At 39.0% G+C, this 22892-nt stretch overlaps 1 protein-coding gene across 4 annotated transcripts in view; it reads right to left on the reverse strand.

Moving 5' to 3' along the window:
- The window catches only part of TULP4 (TUB like protein 4), a 147023-nt gene extending 128714 nt beyond the window's left edge, over nt 1-18309 (reverse strand). Inside the window, exons 1-2 of one of the 4 annotated variants that reach the window (XM_083856577.1) lie at nt 17870-17914; nt 11738-11823 (exon numbers count right to left, since the gene is read on the reverse strand). The gene's annotated coding sequence lies outside the window, so the exon portion shown is untranslated. Of the gene's footprint in view, nt 1-11737; nt 11824-17737; nt 17799-17869; nt 17930-18250 lie in introns of those variants that run through there. The other 3 variants (XM_083856579.1, XM_083856576.1, XM_083856578.1) reach the window with 3 other exon arrangements.
- Between the last annotated feature and the right edge of the window lie 4583 nt (nt 18310-22892).

Below are 22892 nucleotides of genomic sequence, written 5' to 3' on the forward strand. Positions count from 1 at the left end.
ATATCAAAATACAAAAATTCTATTCCTAGCTATTAAAAGAATTAAACACCTAAATTAAAAATGGGAAAATCTGGTTACTCCGTGACTCCAAAATCTCAAATAATACCTGACAGATGCTGATTTCATTGGATTGTCAACCTAACAACTCACAACTTGCCAGCTTGATTAAAATGGTGCAAGATATTAAAAAATAAATATATAAAAAAACCTGTTATACTTAAGATATAATCCACAGGCTTATATGTTTGCCTGAAATCAGTCCACTTCTTTTTTAAAAAGACATAAAACAAGATTTACTTTACATGTAAATATACTGCCTTGTTTATACCTGTACACCGTCACAGCAGAGTTGTTTTACTGCTGCTGCTATTTCTCCTTACATCTACATTGTAACATATTTCTCTTGTAAAAGGGGCTGTGTAATGGTTGTGCCACTGGTCAAAACAGAATGTGGAAAGATTGCTAGGATTATCTATGAAGGAAAAAAAATAGTAACTCACTCATTACATTCCTAGGATGAGGAATTCAGTGTATTAATAAAACCACAAAGCCATAAGACAGTTCAAGGAGATGGCATACACCATTCCAAGAATGTTAAATAACCCTAACATAAAAGTGAGTGGATAAATGTTCCAGAGTAAGCTTGCAAAAAGCAAACCCCTAAAGGCAATTATCATATAGGAACAAATAATTTTACAAATTAATGCGCCTGAGAGATATGTAATATTGCCCATTTCATTTTTATTCCCTATAGTGTCAATACCACAGTAATCCTACCAGAATCTATCACTAAGAATTGGAATAAACAATATTTTACTGATGGCTAGCCCATAAAACAAATATTCCATTCTTTCCTGTCAAATCCCTACAGTATACAAAGTCCTTAAGCAACTTAGTTTATTATTATCCAATAATAAAAAATCCCACACAAATGTGACATTTAAGGGGCCTGTGAACAAATCAAAATTTCTTCCCCCTGTTCTCAGGAGTGATCAAAGCACAGCACTAGATTTAAGAAATCTCTAACACTTCTTTCTTGTTCCCACGTAGACTGAGATATTCTACCCTCAGTATTCTAAGACAGCTATACATTATCTGCAAACCTATCTGGTCTGTTTAATTATCTTGCATACAGTTTTTTATTTCTATTGGATAAGTAGGTAGGAGGCAATATTAACAAGTTTCATGGATGTTCCCCCCGCCCCCGCTTTTAAGAGAAAAATGTCAATAAAATAATATCATTTCCAATCCCTATAATTTTGTTTTAGATGCTAATTGTAGTTAAATACTTTCTGAAGTCTTGTAACTAATGTCAGCAAAAAAAGGCTGGAAAGTTATGTTATTTTGATTAAAGCTTGAGAAGCTAGAGCTCACATCTAAAAAAACATTTAAATTGATTTTTCAGTTGACTGAAACCAGTAAGATAGGTTTTTATAAATCTAACTCACAAGCTTTATTTTGCACTTGCATGTTTACCAATTTTCATTTCAGATGAAGAAATTCATCTCACAGAAAGCAATATGAACCATAAAATGAAGCAAGACACTGCTAGATTCTAACCAGACACACTAGAGCAATGCAGAGCTGCAGGGATCTGATTACAGACTATCTTCTGCCAGGCAGTCAGTCTCCCACTGGGATGGGGAGCACATATGCTGGGATGTTCTACAATAAAAAAGTGTTTCTTATGTAGAGCCTTACAGATGTTGCAGGATTATTCTCTCTCAATGCTTCAACATTTCATCAAATTTTTTAAGCAAAGCATAGCAAGGCATTTATGTTTAATAACATTACCTCATGCAATGTGCTCTGTGATTCTTGGATCTGTTGCTTTCCTTGCAACAGCCAAAAGCCAAACTACAAAGGAACTGCTCTGGGTTGATAGGGAATGTCCTTTATTGCTGTTTCTCAGAACAGTACCCAGATCAGCAAGAGCTCAGCAGACTAAAAGCAAACTCAAGCCTATCTCCTGGAAAGCCACATGCAGATGCAGAGAAAATCAGGACACACAGGTCATCTGCTCTGTCCAACATTTACTGTTTCTCTTGCTCAGAAGCAGAGCTACAAATAACTGACACCTCACCAATTTTCAAATGAAGCTTCTATAATTACATTGCTATGCCCTATTGGAAACACTACTGGGTTTCTCATAGCAACCTTCAATGACTCAGAGAGCCCTGCTCTTACCACAAAATTACTAAGAGAGCTTCATTTGTCTTCAACAGAAGAGCTGGTACGTGACTGGCAGAGCCACCACTACCACTGGCAATCCAACAGCTTTATGACATCTTGTCTCTTGAGAAATGAAGTTTTATGGCCAAAGTAGTAGTACATTCTGTATACAGTAAGGCAGGATTGCTTCTATAAAATCTCTCACACCATATGATGCCTTGAGTGTACACACTACAGAGTCTTTTTAGCAACTCTGTCAGATAGATAAGTACAATTCCTTCCCAAAGGCCTGCAAGACAGCAAACTGTTCAAAGAAGCCTATGTCATAGGAAGACTTCTTAATCTCTGCCACCACAGTGACCCACTCCAATTTCCCTTCCCAGATCCACTTGGCCCTCATCCCTGTTTTCACTGCCAGATGTCTATCTGACATCTCCTTGGGTGGACTCAGTTTCTTAATACAGTACAAAGTAAATATTTAAAAAGTGAGAAATATTCTGTGGCTTTAGGGATTTGGATTAAATCACTGATGGGTCAGGTGAGTGTTGGAACTGCAGCTACAGAGCAGGCACAAGGCTGAAGTGCAGGAAGACCTTTCAGAAACAGAAAGGTGTTAGCTCAGCTCAGCTGCACCATGGGACTTCCCTCATGGGACAGAGCTGGAGCAACCTTCTTAGTACTGAAGGGAAAAATACCATTCTTCATAAATAAGAAGGCAGAATTTAACATTACTAGCTTCCAGTCTGTGGTATAATCCCATCTCCCCTGAGTGTAGCTCATCTGATGTTTTCTAGTCTTGCTTCAAAACATTTCCGTCCATTTCTAGTCTGCATTCAAAAAAAAGAATGGTTAAATGGTCCTTCTTTCTGGAACAATGTTCTCCCAACTGCCATATATGCCCCACAATTCATGCATACAGACACACAATATATGCATACAGAAAACACCAAGTACACAAGGTACTCTGAAGTGTTATAAGACCCAGCCTAGAAGAAGGCTGACAACAGTCCAAAATCTAATGTCTGTCTAACCTCCAACACTGCTGGGGATAACAAAAATATCCCCCTCCCCCAGCAATATTTTAAAGGATTTCATTTTAGGATTATCTTCCAAACTCACAATAGTATCAAGTTACTTTCAAAGGAAACTAGAATTCCACTTACAGAAATCCAAGGTTTACAAGATTTAGAGAATTTTACTAATAAAACTACACACTAGATATTTTGGATTCATATTAATAATGTTTTTCATTGAAAATTAATTTGTTTTTAAATAAAAGCAAGAATTACCTTTAGCTTCTGACCTGAAGTGACTTTCTAGATGCAGAATCACTACATCAGTAGAAACAGCTGATCTCAACATCAAATTTCTTTTTTTTTCCAATTTTCTAAGAAAAAAAATCCTTTTCAGTTTCTCCTTGGAAAAAACCTGACATAAACTATACTGAAATAAACACAGTTTTTCTTCTATGCCTGAAGAAAATCTGTTGCAAGCTGATCTGCCCCTTCAGCAAACTGAAACCAGTTATTTACCCAGCAATTTCCCTCATTTTAGTGATCTGTGGCACTTTTAAAACCTCAGCAAAAACACTTAAGCAGTACATAGTCATATTATTTATTATTAAAGCTATTTTATTTCAATTTGACAACTTTTATGAAAGGCTAAATTTACTACAATAGACTAAGACAAAAAGTTCTACTTAAAAATAGTATCTTTTTATATCCATTTTTAACCACCCTGTAAATATTCTCTAATACAGCATAGTAAAAAAAGATTTGGCAATGCTATTGCCATAGGCTTTTCTTTCATTACAGACCCATATCTGCACTTCCATCACAACACAAAAAGGTCCCAAATCTCAGCTGAAAAGCTAACAATGAAGATAAACCAAGCTAAAAAGCCAAATTCTAGAGTGAATTGCATGAGATACAGGCACACATCCTCTTCTAACCATTCAGCAGTAGACCTGTGATAGTCTCTACCTGGCACAGCAGGAGAAGGTATTAAAAGGACAAAGCCAGACTTCAACACATTTTGTCTGCTTTACAGACAAAAACAAAACCCCTTTGGATGTATTAGTTTTATTTACTTGAAGTTTCAGCAAAAAATAGAGTCTTCATAATTCCAATCTCAACATCCATAAGATTTCAGATGGACGAATAATGGCATGAAGAATGCATATATCCAGTCCATTACAGAGGCGTTATGGAGAAATTTGTATTTCTACTTCCCTTCATCCAAGGCCACCTATGTATGCACACAGCAAGAAAACCTGCAATGGTTATTTGCCAAACCGTGCAGTGTCATATGGCAGCAGTGAGTCAATCTTTAGAAGCTGGCTCCAACCAGAGCAGGGCCTGATCTGCTCCCCTCCAGCTGCGACATCAGGTCACGACAAGCATTATCCCCGTCATGCAGCTGATGGCAGAGCTGGAGGGAATCCCTCTAAGAGGAAAGCAAAGACAAAAGGAGCAAGCTTCCTTCTGGGAAAATGGGATGAATTAAGGTCGTATTGAAAAGAGGCAGGTGGTTCATAAGGTAAAAAGATCACTAGATTAACATGCGGAAGTCATGCAGTTTTATTTTGAAGCCATGATGCTAAAGTTCTTGGCCAAAAGGTTCAAATCAGACGTCAGGAATAGTATCAATTACCTGGACTGAGTAAATGGGCCAAGAGTCTGTACACACATATTAAAACATCATCAGCCATCTAGTACAAGAGATGTTAAATTAGCTAAGTAGGGATACAGGGTTTGGGGAGAAGGGAAGTGGGAGAATCTAGTAATAATGTTTGTAAGACACTTTTACACTCAAAAAATCCCCAAACAAACAATAAAAACCCAAACAAACAAAATATACAAACCCAAAGTTACTGATGCATTTTTTATCAGCTTGCTAATGAAATGCTACATTGTTTGACATGAGAAATTACATGTTCATAAAATCCACTATGCAAGACAATTCTGTCTCCATAAATCAGACACTAAGTCCACACAGGGAGACAGGACTGATTTATATTTAAAAACAATGTACAATCAACAATTAAGCAAACGAGAAGGAAATGCTGAAGAAAAATTTTGGAGGGCACTGATTCTCTTCATATTATTCTCCTAAAGACTCAATTGACAGAAATATGTAATAGGTGTTTGCCTTAAAAAATTATACAGATTGCATGCTCCTGAGAGAAGAGTGTTATCCTCATGCTGGATTCTTTCCAGACATATTTTTGGCTAGTACTGTAACCACAAAACACGGCTGAGGGAACAGGATAGGACACGCAAAAATACCTCTTTGACAACCAGTACATCTGTCTCAACCCAAAACCTGTTTACCTTTGTTTCATTTTCACTTCTGTGTGACACAAACATACAACAACAACAACAAAAAAACAACAGTAGAAAGCAGGAAGAAATCCTTCCAATTGATCAAGGCCTAGGTTCAGCAAAATACATCTCTATATTCTCAAGCTACGAACACACTACAATACCCTGCTGATTGTGGGTATCACCAGTCAGGGCATTTGACCAAAGGATGTCACAACTATGCTATACACAACCAATTTCTATGCTACAAAGGATCTAACAAGCACTGACAATCAACAATGCTTTTCTAGCTGAGAAAGCAAACTGCTGTGTGGCAGTATTTTCAGGCTTTCCAGTGACATCATTCTAAGAAAGACATAATTGTCCCAAGGCAGATTTAGACTTATGGCATGAGAGAATGTCTTGTTTATAATCAGTAAAGATTTTGAATCTAGAGGGGGACCAAAAAAAACCAAGTAAACAGAGACTAAACAAACCTATTGAGGAAAATCTGTCCACTTTGTAACTAAATACCAGGAAAATTTCTGCAGAAGATACTTCATGTGAATGAGTGCTAGAGCAAATAATTCACAACTTGAAGTATCTCATTTATTAAGCCTTTGATCCTTCAAATGGTAGAGAGTATGGGACATCTCTATGTTGAGTTTGAAAACCTCAACATTAGAAGAGAGACTATGGCTTTCAGAGCAGTGCCTATACACCATTTTTTGTCTAAATACTGTTTTGGCCAGAGTTCTGGGCCTGAAATTCTCTAAAACAGCGAACAAAAGGTCTCTGGCTCTCAGTTCACAGCAAGTGTGCTGCAAAGTGCAGAAGAGAATCTAATGCTGCCAAACAAGCTGTGCACTTCTTTGAGTTTTATTTGGTATGGTATCCAGCATCTCCCCCAACTTCTCCCTCCCTGTTATCACTTATTCTACTTTAAAACAGACAGCTTTGAAATATCCTGCAAGAAAAGCTTGAAAGAGAAGACCTGAGTACTATGGTACAGGCCACCTAACAAACATCACAGTCTAGAGAGCAAAAACCTTAACAGTCTCTCTTTGAGGACCTGTGCACACTATCATCCACAGAACCACAGGAGCCTGTCCTGAAAGAAAAAATGCAGAGGGAAAAAGGAAGAAAAATGACAGTGCTATCATCTTTTGATGAATTTAAATCCCTGAGAGATCCATGAATTTACTCAGCTACTCAAAGAAGACAAGTAAACCTGCAAAGACAAAGAATAAGTCCCTCAAAAAATAGGAAGAAAAAAGAATAGGTGAACAAGACATGTGAACAAAGAGAGGTGACAAGTAGCTCAAGGTGAGACACACAGGAAGCTTTGCACAACTTGAGAACACAGAAAAAAGAAGAAAATTATTGCAAAAAGCGCGATTTTGATCATTGCATTTTTCATGGCAAGTTTCATTTGTTCAGGTGAATTTCTGAATGAACGTAAAACACACATAAACCACAAAAAAGGGACCTTCTTGACTTTTCTTACTCTTTTCTTACTCCTCTCTGTGATCTGATGAATTTTATACTTGCCTCTTTGTCTGGAGTACAATTCTCTTCTTCACAAGATCTCTGCCTATATCCAGATACAAGAAAACATCAGGCCTATTAACAGTGGACTGTGTGTGAGAGCAAGCCTCATCCTGTATCATGAATTTACATCTCACTTACTCTGAAAAGAATACTAGGTTAATGTAAGCACTCATCTTCACATGTAATCCAAAGACAGTGCTGTGTGGAACTTCAGACTACATAACTCTAATGTTTCACTTCAATCTTAACACTGACATCGGTAAATTGTATTTTGCATATTGTACACCACACTGTCCAAAAATAAATCTGGGGCATAATAGCTGAGTTAAGTATTAAAGAAAATTGTAACAGGAATTAGCAGTCTGTTCTCCAGAAACAATCCCAAACAGGTAGGCTAAGACTTTCCAACAAAAGAGCATCCCTGCTTTATTTGTACTGCTTGAGTAAATACAAACATTGCTAAAGGACTGTGAAAACGAGAACTCCCACAATCTTACATAAATATCTGCAGCCAAAAAGCATCTCTATGAATAAAGCTGAATACTCTACAGATATATTTTCTATTACACAGGGGAGAATAAAATGCACTAACCTTTTTTCACACATACACTCTTACCAATGAACGAGTGATAAAGACTTGTCATTGCTAACTCCCAAAACTCCCAACACACAGTACTCCAAGGAATGATGTGGACCCTTTCCATGATTCACTATCTGCTACAAACATGTGGAGGAATTTTTCAATACAAGTGCACTTCAGTGGATATGTTCAAGTACATGCCCTATGTGGGTCCCTCATCCAGCCATGAGCTCCTGCCTTTATTTATAATATTTTGAAGTATTGTAATTTTAGCAGTGTTGTTCTGATGGTTTACAGACATTGAGTGATAAGCCAAGAGTTCACAGTCTCAAGAATCAACAAGAACACCAGGAAATAAGGAGTTGCATAACAGTATTTATAGTTTCACCTGTCTCATTTCAGGCCCCTTTCTTTCCACAACCTTTTTAGTTTAAGGTGCACCTAGACTAGTCACCTGCAGTTGAGTGAACATTTGGCTCAATTCCAACTACACCATGATTTTTTTTAAATGACCCTGATTTTTGGAACCCTTTATCCAGTGTCCTAGGAATGCTCTACTAGTGTCAGTGATTCTAAGAAAAGTATTCCCATTATACTTCTAAGTGTAAGACAATGAAAGCATCTCAAGGATATACAGAAGCTTATGGTAGAATTGAGAGAGAAGTACAGGAGTTCTATCTCCTAATCTGCTGCTGTAATCATCAACTAGCACAAAAACAAAAAAAAATCAACATTTAGGTGTTACTTTAGACTGGCATGGGTTGGCTTTGGTTTTTTCCTATATCACCATTTCATCAGAACACCCATTTGAAGGAGGTTGCAATTGTTTTTTAAGTTATACTCACATGGCAGCAGCCTCCCACAACCTACTCCACCTTTCCAACCACAAGACCCACTAACAAACAAGCTGAGGCAGAACCTCAAACACACTAGGAATTACTGGAATATCTGAGGTCATATGAAGATAAGCATGGCTTCCCTTACAAGAACAATTCTGAAATCTGATCCAGAGATCATGGATTTATCTATTGTGAAGGACTGCAAAAGAAGCTGAAATTCCTTAAGATGACTCAAATGAAGGTAAAATTCTGAATCTAAAATGAAGTAGAAACAGGGCAGAAACCTTCTCTAAAAATAGATCTTGCTGTGCAGCCAAGTATGCCTGCATGCAATTGTTATTTATTTTTAAATCGGGGTAATTTTCCAGGTAGTTTTTTACATCAGCTAACAGAATGAGGTACTTTAAAACTAAACAAAAGAAACCCCCAAGATCTCTCTCCTGATCACATTTGCTATAAAGATGTAGAGGAAATCAGAAAGCAATAACAAAATGCAGTCTCTTGCCTGGCATTCCACAAAATCACAAAACTGTAAATTTCAATGAAGGCAAAGACAGTAACAATACCAACATTCAGGAAATACGGTCCTAACTCTTAACCAGAAAGACTGGAGGAAACTGTCCTAAACATTGAAAAAGAATTTTAAATCAAAAACATAACAAACAAACGTAAATACATACAAACAGTAACAACCCATGTCCCAGGCTCACAGCCTAATCAAGAGCACAAACTGAAAGAATTCATGTAGTCCTTAGTAGGATCTCCAGAGCCTTCTTCATTAAATCTGCATCACCTCAAGCCCATTCTCATCAAGTGTTACCACCCCAGACATGGATGGGTGAACTTGAAGATGTCATTAGGGACAATCAATGCAGAAACAAAACTGAGCAATGCCAGCACTTAAGGATTTTCCATTCAGTCCTTCCACACTAGTCCTGCCAGTGAAGAAGGCAACAACCCAAACCTCTTAGGATACTCCAAGACAGAAAAGTTATTCCACAGCTTGAGCAAGTGTTAGGCTCTGAAAGCCATGAGATCTGGAGTCTCCACAAGAGCAAAACAAAGCAGAAGTAAATGTAAGTGAAAACAGACAGTTGCACATCACTGTGGACACCCAGTCATCAGGCATGGTATTTGTCAAAGCCGTGACAACGCTGCTGGAGGCAAATCAGTATGATCCAAATTCTCACAACATATCTGTCCCATTATATCTTTCTTAGCAAAAAACAGACAATTAGCAACAAATCTCCTCCTGAAGGCACTATAAAAATGTTATTATCCTTTCCCGTGCAGAGGTCATTTGATTGTTTTAGGAGAATTTTCATTAAACAAATGGTGGCTATTTCTTGGTTTCTCTGTGTATCTTTCGATGATAAGGATGGACATAAATTCAAATCGAAAGCAGGGAACAACGTTTTCCTAGTATTTCTGGAGCTTTAACAAGTAATACTATTTTAAAACTGCAAGAGCTTCTTCTGGCACCACAGCACCAGACAATCAAATCATAAATATTTTCTCTCCAAGTCACCAGGAATATTTAAAGCAAACTCCAAAGGGAGAAGGGGAACTCAACTATCCAACCTTTGAAACATAAACTTCCTATGACAGAGACAAAAGACTCTACTGTTGCATCTCATGGAAATAGGAGACTATCTTTTATGAGATCTCGCAGCATTAATGGTCACTTTTTGCCCAGAACAAACACCATTCAGGTCATATGCTTTCTGCATTAATAACTGCACAACCAACCAATGCATTACTGAAAATGAAATTGTATTGTAAGAATTTTCTATACATCTTCTTCCTCAACTCCCAAGCTACAACATCACTCTCTCTTCAGTAGTTTCTTATTTAAATCCTTGGAAGAAAGAGCAATTTCCAATTCCTTTATTAATAAAAGTAAGTATAGTTTGGGGCAGGGGCAGGTGTCTGTAATTGACTTTTTATTCGTAACAACTAAAGAAACAAATAGCTCCTCTATAACTCCTTAATAGGATTTAAAAGATACCACGCAAAAGCCACAGCAGCCAGGCTCTAAAATCCTTTCTTTAAAAAGTCATGGTGAATTCTACCTATAAGAGTCAATAGGGTTATTAAATTCTCATACTGCTTCACTTCACCCCTGTTCCTGCACCTCCATCATCTCTCTATCATCCAGGTATTAGTTATTTATCCATCAGATATGGGTATTTTTTGACAGAATATGTTTTCCTAAAAGACACAGTCAGCAATTTGCTACTGCAAACTATATAATACACATTTCTTGTGATAATATGTGGATGAAATGCGACTGCACACCTTATCTTTGCTCCGTTTTATTTACGTCTTCTCTCCATGTCCATCTCCTCTGTAGAAGAGCACACCAGCACCTTTCTAATCAGACTTGCAGCATGCAGGTTGAGGTGTTTTTCAGGACATGCTGCCACTGCATTTACCCAGCAAGAGCCCCTGAGGCCTCTGAGAGGAGGGACTAATACTATACAGGCATACTCCTAGCACAAGTACTGAGCTCAAATTATACTTTTCTTATATAGTATACTTTCCTCAATCTTATTACAGGTCCAGGGAACAGACTTTCAAATTCAAAAATTCTCTTTGCAACACCAGGAAATAACTTATATTGGATTTAATACATGTTCCACAGGGTTATTCTACTGGTATAAAGAAAGACAGAATGTCTCCTCAGTGGCCTGGCAAATCTGGAAGGAATCCACCTCTAAAAGGTCTGTAACTCAGAGAAAGGACTTAATCCTGTGATTCGTATTTGCTTTTAATGGAACCCCATTGCTGCATCAAAGCTTTGGCTGTTGAGAGAAACAGATTAATTCTTGCTCATAGTGCTCTGTTACAATTCACAAGAAGACTTCATATAGCTATCTTTAAAAGAACCACGTCCCTTCTCCCACTGCTCTAATCTTTTTAAAATCTATTTTATATCTTCACCTCCACTTTGGAAAAACAGCAAATGGTTCCAAACTGCATACCTGTAACATGAGCTGGTTTAACTTTATCCCTTGATCATTCATGCAAGTTAGCAGATTTTCACTGCATAGCTTCCCATGTCAATATAAAATACAAATGCATTTATTTAAATCTCTGTTAGAATTCAAACACTTCAATTGTTTTAGCCAATTGAATTCATAAACACTTAGTGGACAATGGAAGCTGTAGCCCCATTTTCTGATGACAAATTTAAAAACATAAATACACACACACATTTATATATATATAGGTGCCATAAAGGATCCTTTGCCTTAAGCATCAAACATTAAAGACCTTCTAACAAAACCTACCAGATAAGAGAAGGAAGCAGAAATCCAAACCAGGGATAAGTTCACATCAGACTAGAAAAGTTCTCAGACTCCAGCCCAATCCAAGTCTGGAAATGCAAATCAAATCCATTTGATTTATTTAATTATTTCTTTACAGATTAGGTGAAAGTTCCTGTACTGACCATAGGAAAGAGCCATTTCATTTACATATTGTTCTGTTTCCAAACTATTCATGACTGTCTTTTTTTTTAATGACTAATGGATATAATACCGGTCTTCTGCTATGCAACTACAGAAAACTCTACTAAAATCTCAATCAAAACTTTCTTCAATCTTATAAACTTGGCAACTACTTTCCACAGGCCAGCTTTTTATGCAAACAATGTTTCTACAGATAGAACTCATATACAGTAGATATGAACCCCATAGTCTTTACAAAAAGATACACTGCTAAGAGCAAAACTCGCTATAAGCAATTCTCAGGTGCCATGTTAAGATGAAGGCAAGCCATATATAAACTGGACTTTACTTGAAGTGAAAAGAACTTTTATGAAGAGTCCTTTCTTTATACTTCACAGTAAACAAAAGTTTGCGTACAAGGCCCAACATTCTATATGTGGTCCACATCAAGCACTCAATTTTATTCATAGAAGTTTCTCATCAAATTTTACAAATTATAAATAACAGAGTTTTACATTAAGCAAATTAAAGGAGTGGAAGATCGTAACTCTTAAGCTGGCAACAGATGAACTAAAAATGGACATGTTAAACTTCTGTCATTCTTGTGTCGCAGGATGCTGCAGATGCCAAAGCTATCAAGGTTTCAAAAAAAAAAAAAAGATGGCATAAATTCACCACAACTATTAAAACCCTAATGATTAAATACCATCTACCCACAGACCCCTAAAGTGCACCCTGTTAGAATCCAGTGACATTTTCCTTCAGACACTCAGCTATTTGTACACCCTATCATACTCTGCCCTGGGTATCTGCTATCATTCACTGCTAAAAACAAGATACTGATGTAGAAACACCTCTGGTCTGAGCTGATATGCCATTCATAGGTCTATATTTTTGTGCCTGGGTAAAAAGAAGGTGCAATATCTAAAGCTGGTTCAACACCTACACTGTTCAAGTCCCTCATTTCCAAACACTATGTAGGGCACTTGTATGGCAGCCAAGATATTTATATAGTAACAGTTCTTAATATACTTACATGACTCGTGAGAGCTGGGGAAGACACCACAAGTATATAACTCTTCCTCCTTCTCCCTTAGCGGAATTCACTCCCCCTTAAAAGTTTTGCTTAACACTTAAAATAGCTTTATGAGTAACATTTTTTCTATTTTTATACAACAGTAACTATTATCCATACCCTCTATGATCTGCAAGAAAGGATTTGTGCTAGTCAATCTGCTTTCTGTGTATTTTAATCAGATTTTAGATAGTTAGATCTCTAGGGTTGTGTTTCATTTTTTAGTTTTTTACAACTGAAAGGATTTCATAAAAGTCACCCATCACTCCATCAGAATCGAGAGATCTGTTCTTTATAAAGCACAGACAGCAATAACATTGCTACTAATGCCTGGATGCTCAAAAGACCAAGGTTGCCATTGGCATCCAAAAGAGAATAAAAGTGCGAGTGCTTTCTCCCTCATTTAAGAATTTTGTTAGTTATGGTCTTTCTCCAACTGAAGAGTCTCCTGTGGACTGTGATCCATCACAATCACAGCAGGCAGTCAACCTTTGCTTTTCCCAATAACTTTATTTGCTACTTATCTTCAAAAAAATTGTTCTTCTATCATATTCTTGCTATATGTGCAGATGGATTCTTTTCTTGCATATTGCGCCCAACATTTATGGCTGCCTTTCATGTCCTTTATCTGCTTAAGTGGTGCCAGAGACCACTGGTAAAGTATTTGTACCAATTCTCTTTAAATGGCTATATGCATGGATCTGGCCACCTTTGAAATTCACTGTTCAAACCAGTGAAACAAGAGATATACAAGGATTTTATACAGAAAACAGTTCAGCTGGAAGATACTTGCTTCAACAAATATTTCATGAAAAAGTGTCTTCAAATGAGAGGAATCTATTCCATGGCACATACAAAGCAGAGGAGGAACTGATAGGATGGACTGATGTACTGAGAAATGCTAGATCTTTTTCTTCTAATGGGAGAGTCTTCAAGTGAATGTCTTGCAAAGAGTATTTTGCACTAGACAAGGATGTTGGAGACTATTCAAACCAGGGCACCAGGAAAGTGTATGACTACCAGCTGGGTCTGTTAGCTCTCAAACTATGCAGAAGGCAACAAAGGACCTCCACACTACACAGCCCAGCTTTCCAGTGGGAGGTTCTCCAGACCAGATTTGATATATTACAGCTATCAAGGATATGGCACACAGCAGAGTAATACTGAGGCCTTTCATGGGTGTGAGCACAAAGTGAAAACCATTACTGTGAAACATTTAAAAGATATTGACGTCTTAAATACTTTAATAAAGTAAAATGATGTAAACAAAGGCATTAATTAAAAACTATTCAACAGAGAAAAAAGGGTCAAATAATAAAAGCGTGGATCAAAACAAGCCACGCAAAAACAATGAGCACAGCAACAGGCAGCTTCTTGAAACTGGACTTCTCAAAACATTTCCTCTTGGACCTTTTTCCAAACAGTCCAAAACCACACAAATCTAAGTGAAATCTAGATGCAAGTCTGCCAACAAGAAAGCATTGTTTCCACAGAGAGCCAACTGAATTCACTGCTACACCTGTCCAACTTCCTACAAACATCTTGTTACAGTAGCTATGCCTTTGTTCTCTTTAATGAAAGGTTTATAACTTAGATCTAAGCTTGTAATACAAGCTTATATTTCTTGATAGCATTAAACTGTCTAGGAATACAGTTCCCATATTATTTAGCATATAGTACAATATAAAGTTTTCAAATTACAATCTCTCCATTATCAAATCTACCAGACATTTCCTAACTTGTATTTAATCTCTAAATGACAACTTAATATATTATCTTGAATTTAAAAAAAAAAAAACACCAGGTTTTTGTTCTATTTTGCCAACTATCAACCCAGCATATGACCTCAAGTCCTAAGTAAGTATGAAAATGCACTAATAATGTAACTAGTAAAAATCTACTGCATATCCCAACTGATAGAGACAGTTGGAAAACAACTTAAAGATGTGTACTTCATATCCCGAGTATCAGAGGTTGTTCTGCTACCAGATGCATTACAAAAATGAGACACTGATGATGACTCAAAAAAAATGAAAGATTCTGTACCATTTCTATAGCTCTACCATAGTAGAGATGAAGCAAAACAGGTAAGATAAGAGGATGCTGCCCATGTAACTGGCTCGTTCACACACACTTTTTTTTATCCTGATCGATATCAAAAGACAGACATATGGACAAACTCTCTGAGCAGTCAAGGTCCCTGGAAACTGAACCAGAGACATGCACTATTAGTACCTGGATCACCTTAACAGGAACTGTCCTGAAGCATTTTCTAACTCATCAGTGAATTTAGTTAAGCTTTTAGCAAGGTTTCTTCTGACACCAGGAAGAAAAGTCTGCACTCCATAAAGCACAGGCTTAACTTCCAACACTGGCATGGAAGGTATGCTATGAAATTACCTCAGTCATCATTAAATGAAATAAAAATGCTACAATAGAAACAGAAAGGTGAGTTTGTTGGGGTTTTATTGTAAAAAAGAATTAAATCAAAAAGTCTGATTTTATTATTAGACCTTCTTAAAAGTGATCACAGGCAGACAATGATCTCTTTATGAGCACTAGATAACATGATAATAATTACCCTAAGATAAGAAGAGAATAATTACACTGAATTCTTCTGCAAGGTGCTTTGAGACCTACTAATGAAAAGCAATGCAAAAAGCTGTGTATTTCAAGTATGCTTAATAATTACATAAAACAAGTACAACTTTTTCTAAAGGCCGGCTATAAACAAAACTGATTCTATTTGAAAGTTCAGCTGAATCAATTAATTTTTTTGATAAAAATGAATTAGCTGCACTACAACAGCTTTCTTGGTACAAATTCACAATAGAGCCATTTAAATCTATTCATTGCCTTACTGAAGGAAATATACTGAATATTTAAACTGTCCATCACAGGCTCAGTTTAGTTCAACATGAATAGGGTTTTCATAGAATAATGAAATGTGGTAAGGGTTTTACACTAAACATCTGTTGACTAGGTGAGAAATCCAGTCTGTTGTCAGAAGCAGTGATGCAATGTACAAAAAAAAATGTCTTTCTATGAAAATCATTCATAACGGTTATAATTGTCAGTTTTCTAAGCTATTTTTAATCTTATAAATAGCTATCTATATATACTACCAACCCACTACCTCCTTTCAGCCCCCAAGAAACTGCTAATGACCTTCTTACAAAATTCCATTGGGGGCGTGGGGGAATATGCAGTTTTTTGAAATAGCTCTACTTTGCCTGACATTCACACTGCCTGTGAAAAATGAGGCCCACTCGTGCAAATGTTCCTTATAAGAGCAATCAGGTGAGGAACTACTGGCATGAAGCTGTTTCTTGAATTAGGATTACAGGATCAAGTTGATAGCCAGCATCCCTAGGGATCACCATGATTCTGCTATTGTGGTCAAATCTGTGATAGTATCCTCAAAATTATTTTACCAGAAATCTTGATGCAACGAGACAACAATTTAAGTCTTTAAGCTTAAGTAAAAACAGCTAAATGTTAGTGGTTCGTATGACATCTCCAAAGCTGTCAATATCATGTTATGGTAAAATACTTGCTATTTTGACACAGCTCTTACTAAACGTTATTTTATTAAACAGTTACTTTAAGACTTAAATTTTGCAAATTATTTGTAAAAAGCAAACATTAAGAAACAATTTTTTTAAAATTTATTTACAGTTTTCATAGGTATAGAAAACATCCACTGCAAATACCCCTTCTCTATTCAAACCACAGGATATTGCTCATGAATCAGTAACCCTTGGAAAGGCAAATTTAATCCTGGCAAAATGAAACTACCTATGACAATAATAAGAGTACAATATATGTTTTTTTAATATATATAATATAAAATAGTTCGTATTTTTTTAAAGATAAACATTTTCTATTAGGAAGCCTTTGTTTTGTTCTCGTTTGAAAAAACACGTATATCTGAGCCACGGGTGAAAAAGGACTCTTAAACACAAAAACATCAAATTTGACTCAGGCAATCCCTTAACCTCAAATTGCTGGAGGCCTGGCTGTTTTCCCAAAGCATCACAGCACGCTCACCCTGTTGTTATGGTGTTTCCTAAGCATCTGCTCTGTGCCACTTGCACAAACGGCAACGCAAACACGACAGACCTTTGATCTCACCCCGCGCAGCAGCTGCTTTTAATTGTCTGTTCTAATGCCTCAGTCAAATTTAAGCACCGAAGTGGCAAACGATCCCTGCACTTTTTGGGAAACCTTTGGGAAGGCGAGGCGCTGGCACACGCTCGCACAAGGCGCTGACTAAAGGCAGGGCGAGAAGGCAGAGCACAAAGAAGGGGAAGGAGTTGCGGGATCCCCGCACACGGCGGGGCCCTGCGCCCCCCGCCCCGCCAGGCCGGGGAAACGGGGGGAGGCAGCGGGAGGGAAAAAAAAAAAATAGAAGAAAAAGACAAAACTGTTTACAAATGGCAGCGGTGCGGGCGGTACACGGAGAGTCACAGGTGATGCCGGAGCCGGCGCTTCCCTCCCCGCCGCCGCCCCGGGCTCCCGGACCCCCCGGGCACCGCAGCCGCAGGTGTGAGGGCAGGACGGGGGCTCCGGGCAGGCTCCCGCCCGCCTTCCCGGGGCTGGTCCCGAGGCTGATCCCGCCGGGCGCGGGGGAAGCGCGGCGGGAAGGACGCGGCTGGCGCCACACCGGGACCCCCCACCCCACCGCAACAAAAGGAAAACAGCCCCGGAGCCGCCCGCGGCCCCGCACGGCGCCCGGCCCATCCCGCCCCACCTCCCGCACTCACCTCGGCGCGGCGGCGGAGGAGCGGGCGGCGGCCACTCGCGCCCGCGGGCTCCCTCCCTCCCTCCCTCCGCTCCCTGCTCCCCTCCCTCCTCCCCTGCCCGCCCTCCCGGCTCCGGCTCTCCCTGTCTCTCACCGCTCTCGCAGCGGCGGCGGCGGCGGCTGGGCCCGGCTCCCCGACACGTGACCCCGCCACGTGACCGCGCCCTGCCCCGGCCCCGCCCCCGCCGGGATGGGCCGGGAGAGCCGGGATGGGCCGGGATACCGCCGGGTGCCGGGCTGACCCACAATCCCGGCCCGCGGGACACGGCCCCACCGCAGCGCGGCGCGGGAACAGCCCGTCTGGCGGGGAAAGAGCCGCCAGCAGGTCCCTGTGCCCCCCCAGCCCCTCAGCGCCCGCCGGAGCAGAAATGACAACAGAGCCCTGAGAGCGGGCCTGCCCCCCCTGCCCTCGGGGCTGAGAAAAAGGGAGAGTAAGGTGGTGCCAACATCTGGGGCACCGAGCCCCATCACGTACCTCACAGTCCTCCCTGTAAGGATCACAAGCCCTGTTGTATTCCTGCGGGTTTGACTCACACCAAACGCCACAGCGAGCGAGAATTAACTGTGCTGACCATGCTAAGCGTAACCTTCGCTCCCAGAAAATAATGCTGACAGTAATGGGTCAAGGGGGTGCCTTGTGGGAGACAATGCCTTTATCCTTCAAACTTGGAAATTCAGGATACAATGCAGGGATATCAACACTACAAGGCCTGGGATAGTCTCAGTGAAAGCAAACTCTGACACTGTATGCTGGTATCACATTCAGTGCACATTCACTTTCTTCGGAAAGGAGCAACAAAATGCCTGAACATAAAAGGTCTGAAGCACTCAGTAGTTTAAGGAAACCACGAACAAACTGCAACTATCAGCTCTAGAAAAGTCACCGAACGAATGGGGAGCAGGAGGTGTAAAGGCCCTATCCCCTCCTGGCTTTAATAATCAAAACTTACCAAACAGACCATTTCAGAAACTAAGAAGGTAAATATTTTTCACATCATTGCCCAAAGCTCCAAAGGATTTTATCTTACAACCTGTAAGAAGAAAGGACCAAACTTTGTACCAGAGAACCAGCTATGTGTGCAAAAATCTGGAAACTGAACCTGAGATAATGTGTTAGAGTTGGGTATACGTTTTGTCTGTTAATAGAATTCTCATTTAGGAAAAACGTTACTTTTTACTGAAGATTTTCAGTTACACTACACAGCTAAACCCTGGGACACCTCTTAGCAGATCCTATAGCTAAAGTGCAATAAAAAGCTGCCAGGCTTCATTTCTGGGTGCATTACAGAGTTGTTATCAACTGGTGACCTGTGGAGACCAGGTTCTTCCCTGACTTACCTGCTATCTTCACAAGACAGCTGTCACCACCACAGGTAGGCTTATATTTCATATATTTCAGTAGAAAATTTTGAGGAGCCAGAATAGTTGAAATCACTGTTCACCCAATTCTTGTGTCTGACTTCAGCTGTCTGTATCTTAGCTCAATTCCTAGTTTACTGGCCATCATAAGAATTAAATTCAGGTAGTAAAGCAAAAAAACATCAGAGAGCGGTTTGTAAACCACCACTGTAGCTTTAATCGCCTTTGTAATCCTGTCCTCTTCACCCCAGGCACATTAACTGTAGTGCAACAGTGTTGCCTACTAGTCACTTTCCTGAGCTGCATTAGAAGTTGTGCCTGGTTCATAACCACAGGAGAAAAGTGGTAGTTGTTTAGCAGCCTCTACACACTATGACCATGACTGACTGACACCTTGCAGGAGTCCCACCCATTCTGCACTCTGATGCAGGAGTGAAGGAAGATACATGAGAAAATGATTGCTCCATCTCACTCTGTCAGCATAACACATTTGTTTTCCGAAAATGAATTTACACAGATGCACAAGAGTCCCAGGAACTGGAACCAAATACTTCAGGTATTTAAACCTTACAACAGAGGAACAATTCCCCATCTTTTTCATTGCATGTGGGAATCAACAAGATCTTTTGCCATGCTGGGGGAGGACTACAGCATTCCTCCATGTGCAGAAAGAAAGTTACAGCAATCTCAGATGGAGTCCGTAATCTGAGTGAGTGGAACCCAGGAGTATCCTTACAGATAAGACAAGGCCTCATCTTCCAAAGTGAAAAGAGAAGTTAAAATCTCTATTTATAGCAATAGAACATGGTCTTGTAACTTGCCTATGGGACACTGTTGCTCTATAAATGCAACAGGAGATCACACTTGGGAAAATACCACTACTGTATTGCGTCTGGTGTGTGAAAACTACTTTGTACTTTTCTTAATCCTTTTTTTTTTTTTTTTTTTTACTGTGACTAAAGGTATTTCTCTAGGATAATGAAGCACTTTAAAGCATACTTAATTCACACTTGACAATATTTTTTTTAGATTTATACAAAACATATAAAATGCAAAGGAAACAGACAACATTTGCCTTCACTAGCCCACTCATCCCTTCCTCCTCCAGTCTACTGACCTAAAATAACAGTTCATTGGATTATGGTGCTATCCATATCAATATTTCAATAATTCAACTGCAATATTTAATGCAACTTCAGCAACACAAATTAATAGAAATATTAATCTAAAATTATGTTATTAAAATAATCATATCCTGCACCATTGTTAATTTTATTACAAAGCCTAAAAAACCCACTTTTTTTGTTTGTTTCATTTGGTTGGTTGGTTGTTTGAATACTCTGGTTCTGTTCAGTTCTTGGTGTTACTGACCTAAAGAAAAGCTCAGTTACTTAGCCAACTTGACTGGATAATAAAGATCAGTCAAGTAACTGTTCAGAAAAGCTTGTAAATTAATTTTGTTATTAGAATATTGTGAATTTAAGGTCAAAGGCAAATAGACATGTTCTTTCAGAAGGATCTCAGCTTTGTTTCAATCATAACCAGGCCTATGCTTGTCCTTTTTACCCAGCTGTGAAAGTATGCAGCTACTTTAATATCTGTCCATTTCTGTAATCCATTAATCCCATATTCACAACCCTCTAAGGAACCAAAGGCTGGCCTCTTTTCCAGAAAGACTTTCTTGTAATATCTTCTTTATTTTTAAAGGCAGACACCATTAAAAAAACTAATAATGACCCTTCAAGAAGGCAGATGATAAATCCCATTTTATCTACAAGCAACTATGCAAACTTTTTTGAATGTATTTTTTGTTTTAATTTTAAGAAAACATGAGAACACAATCTTCAACTCACCTTCCTTGTTCTGCCCAACAGCACATCTCAGATATTTTTCTTGATAGGTAAAATATTTATACTTTCTTACTTTAAATGTTTTTTATTTTATTTCTTGCTATTTAATTTCAGTTTTCATGATTTCTTCACCTTTCACAAGTTCACTCTGTTCATGCTTACTTATACAACTTGGGTATATCAGGACAGAAAACAAAGCACAGGACTTGGTTGCCTTCCACATCCAACCAATATTAGCACTGCAAAGAACAGAACTGTGGTTTCCATGGACATTGTGTTCCCAGAACTGGTAAGCCAATAGCTCTCTATACACTCATTAAATGTAAAGCCACAGGTGGTTGGTTATTTAATAATACAAACACTTCCTAGAAGTTTCTCACATGATTCATGAAAAAGGGAAAGTACACCTGAAAAATCAAATGTAACCATTATTGTTAACATCCTCTTGAATGCATTAGTTTAATATGGAGCTTTTTTTGTTTGTTGGTTCAGGGTTTGATTTTTTTGGTTTGCTTTGTTTCATTTAAGATGCAGATCTACTAAATCCAGATAACTATGGAATAACAAAAATCAGTTACCTATTTATACACAAACAACAACAACAAAAAGTGCTTGCATCTTTCAGGTGTAATCATTAGCAGCAAGCAAAAAAGTGTTTAGTGTTGGCATGTGATTAAATCCACATAAGCCCGACCGTTCTAAAAACTTAGCAATACCTTTGAGTTCAATAAGCTTGATTCAACTATGTATGCTATGGAATCAAGAAGCCTAAAACTAAAATCTAGGTATGCCTTTATTTCACTCCAATTTTTCAGTCCTTCTGGAAATAAATGGAAGCAGAGAATTACCAAAATATTCTAAATTAAAAGAAATAGAAAGCTTTCCTTTATAGGTTGAAAAAAAAAAAAAGGCACATAGAATTCACCTTGCAGAACACTACCTCATGGAACATAGAATAGGTACTGAAGTGTCTTGTGTTACAATGCAAAAGCTGCTTTTGTAGATGCCTCCATTATTCTACTTTCCTCCTTTGTAGATTCCTCCATTATTTTACTTTCCTCCTTCACCTCCCTCTGGATATACTGCATGAATGACTGTCCCATTTTTAATGCATTACAGTTTCATATGCAAACTTGCTCCCTTTTTTCACATGCAGATCTATTCACTCCTTCCACATGTAAACTTAACTCATTTTTGTTAGTTTTATATGCTCAGCTGATTCCAAAAGGCATTTCCTTTTGATCTACCTCAACTTGAATTTTCCTCCACCACAGAGGAACACATCAGAGAAACAAGTCAGCTTACCTGGGCAGATTCCCCACCAGACCAAGGATTTCCTCCATAGCTGAGGGAACAGCCAGGCTGAATGAGGATTGACCAAAGCAGCTCCAACCTTCCATATATTTTTCCCCCCTTCTTCAAGACCCGAACAGGGAAAACATGACCTGCAGACCCTTGGAGAGAGGAGTCTGCAGTGGAGCAGGATTCACGATAGGATTCGCAACCCTGTGGGGGGCCTAGGGTGGAGCAGGCTGTGCTTGAAGGGCTGCACCACATGGAAGAGTGACCCACATTGCAGCAGTCTGGGGAGCCCATGGGATGGACTCACACTGGAGAAGGTCATGGGGAACTGTCTCCTGTGGGAGGGACCCCACCCTGGAGCAGAGGAAGGACTCTTTTCCCTGAGCAGTGGGAGAAACATATTGTGATGAACTGACCAGAACCCAAATTCCCTGTCTCCCTGCACCACTGAGGAGAAGGAGGTGGAGCTGGGAAGGAGGGAGGGATGGGGGGGAAGGTGTTTTTAAGGTCTTATTTTAGTTTTCATTATCCTGCTCTGATTTTGTAAGTAATAAATTCAATTAATATCTCTAATTCAAGTCTGTTTTGCCCATGACAGTATTTGGT

Source organism: Zosterops lateralis (genome assembly GCF_965231275.1).
Source record: "Zosterops lateralis genome assembly, chromosome: 3".
Lineage (NCBI taxonomy): Eukaryota > Metazoa > Chordata > Aves > Passeriformes > Zosteropidae > Zosterops > Zosterops lateralis.